At 45.6% G+C, this 2,500-nt stretch overlaps 1 protein-coding gene across 1 annotated transcript in view; it reads left to right on the top strand.

The window, feature by feature from the left end:
- LOC111962943 (estrogen-related receptor gamma) overlaps positions 1–2,500 on the top strand; it is an 87,843-nt gene that overhangs the window by 30,463 nt on the left and 54,880 nt on the right. The window lies entirely within an intron of this gene.

The following is a 2,500-nucleotide window of genomic DNA, read 5'->3' on the forward strand; positions in this document are numbered from 1 at the left end:
TTATGGTGATTATTAGGAACATTTTATCATATTATATCCTTATGTCCTTCTGTATATTTTAAACAAAGTTGACGCAATTCATATCTGAAGCTGTGTTCATTTGTATTCGCACATCAATGTCCTCCAGTTTCTCCTGTCATCATTAATTGATCCACTGTCAAGTCTCTACTGTCATCGTGATTATTGATCCACTGTATGGTCTCTACTGTCATCTTCATTATTGATCCCACTTGTATGTCTCTTCTGTCATCTCATTATTTGATCCCATGTTGTTCTCTACTGGTCATCTCATTTTTGACATGTGACAATGATGTCTGGTCTTGTTTGCTTTTGTCCAGATGAAATGTGCCCAAAGCTCTCACCTAACCTAAGAATTTTCGGGACACAATGTTTGGAGCTCGCTACTGAGTGGGAATTTCTACGCTACTCATGGGCTACCAGTTTTTCACCAACGGCACGAAACCACTTGTCCTTCGGGCTGTACGGGGCCAATCTGGTCATCACTCATCATCCAGCGTCTGTTTGCCTGTCCTAGAACACCGGAACATGAGGAGATCCTGGAGACGCCCATCAAACTCACAAATCACTGGCCTGTGCATTGGCAGCCTATCAGGAGGACCCGGCCTACGCTGCGGAGTGTTTGGTATCGGTCAAGAGGTTGACCTACCCGGGCATCAAGGGTCATCTGGTGATCGACGGAATAACGAGGACGACAACTGACATGATGGAGATCTTTCCGTTGGAGATGAATGGGGTGGATTAAAGGTCACCACGTTACGTCCTGGAAAAATAACTACCACCCCGGGGACCTGAGGATACGGACAGGTTGGTACGCTGAGAGCCTGCAGGCCATCTCGCGCCTTGTGCTTCAATAAGTAAATGTGTTGCATCAGCAGAATAGTGGGGCGGCAGAGGGCAATAGCTGTACCAGTCCTCGGAATAGCGCTGGGTGAGGGAGTGGTGGACTATGTTGCAGGTAAGTCCTGGGGGGAGGAGGGGTTGGAGGGGGGGAGGGCGGTGGGGGTTACACAAGGTACCCTTTTGTGTTTGCTCTCCTTTCTTGAAAAGGATTTTTGGTGGGAGGCCTTGTGTCTGTACTGTAGCCCTACGGCTGTAAGGCGTAATGCTGTTTCGACAGAGTGTTCTAGAGCTGAGGTTAATCCCTTTACATATGGTTTTTTTTCTGCACTCAGTCCACTCAGACAAGTGGAGAGACCTGTAGGCTAATAGGTTGGAGTCAGATCAATGTTGCATAAGCATCGTTTGTCAAAACACCAGTAATTCTCAGTGAGGAACTTTAAAAGTGACAGTAATCCTCGCATTAGCTACTATCCAAGGCCATTTGTATCTAAGTGTCTTCATTAACATTTACTTAAGTGAAAGCAGGCTACCAACTGTGTTTTTGTAGTATACCTACAGTTGTGATAGTTGTTATAACGCATTACTGTAGGAGTAGGGCTCCTCTCAAATGCTCTGGAATAATACTGGAGTGTAGGGTCTCCTACCAACTGCTCTGGATAAATACTGGAGGTGTAGGTTTTCAAATGTTCTGGATATATACTGGCGTGTAGGTCCTCCAAACTGTTGTTGTTTTCTGGATAATACTGGAGTGTAGGTCTTGCAACTGTCTGGAATCATAATGGCCGTGTAGGTCTGATCAAATGTCTGGATAATACTGGGAGTGTAGGTCTGATCAAACTGCTCTGGGATAATACTGTAGCTGTAGGTCTCAAAACTGCTCTGAGATAATACTGGCAGTGGTAGGTCTTCAAGCATTGTCTCTCTGGATACATCATTTACTGTAGAGTAGGTCCTCCAACTGCTCTGGATAATATGTAGTGTAGATTCTCCAAACTGCTCTAGATAATACTGTAGTGTAGGTCCTCCAAACTGCCTCTAGATATACTGTAGTGTAGGTCTGATCAAACTGGCTATGGATAATGACTCGGAGTGTAGGTCTCCAAACTGCTCTGGATAATACTCGAATTCTAGGTCCTTCGATAACTTGATCTGGATACAAAATGGTGTGTTGCGCCGCGTTCGTGTGTTGTTTGCTGTGAGTGGCGTCTTCACGGCGTGATCGAGCAGCATTGTGCCTCCTTCCTGATTACTCTCATGTAGAACAAGTTGCTATTGACTAGACTGACTGATGGCTGTAGGCTAGAGACGCTTCCCCAGGCCTCACCTACACACACACTCTCTCACACACCACACACACACAACACACACACACACACACACACACACACACACGCACGCACGCACGCACGCACGCACGCCACGCCAGCACGACACACACACACACACACACACACACACACACACACACACACACACACACACACACACACACACACTGTGTCTCTGTCTTTCTTTCACATAAACATCCTAGATGTTTTGTTTTGAAATGCTAGCGTTATTGAAAATGTCCTGAAAATAATCCGGAAATGTGCATTTTGTGTGATGTCGCCATAAAAATATACTGTTTTATTTGCGTCAT

The sequence above is a fragment of the Salvelinus sp. IW2-2015 genome, linkage group LG4q.2, assembly GCF_002910315.2.
Source record: "Salvelinus sp. IW2-2015 linkage group LG4q.2, ASM291031v2, whole genome shotgun sequence".
Classification (NCBI taxonomy): Eukaryota; Metazoa; Chordata; class Actinopteri; order Salmoniformes; family Salmonidae; genus Salvelinus; species Salvelinus sp. IW2-2015.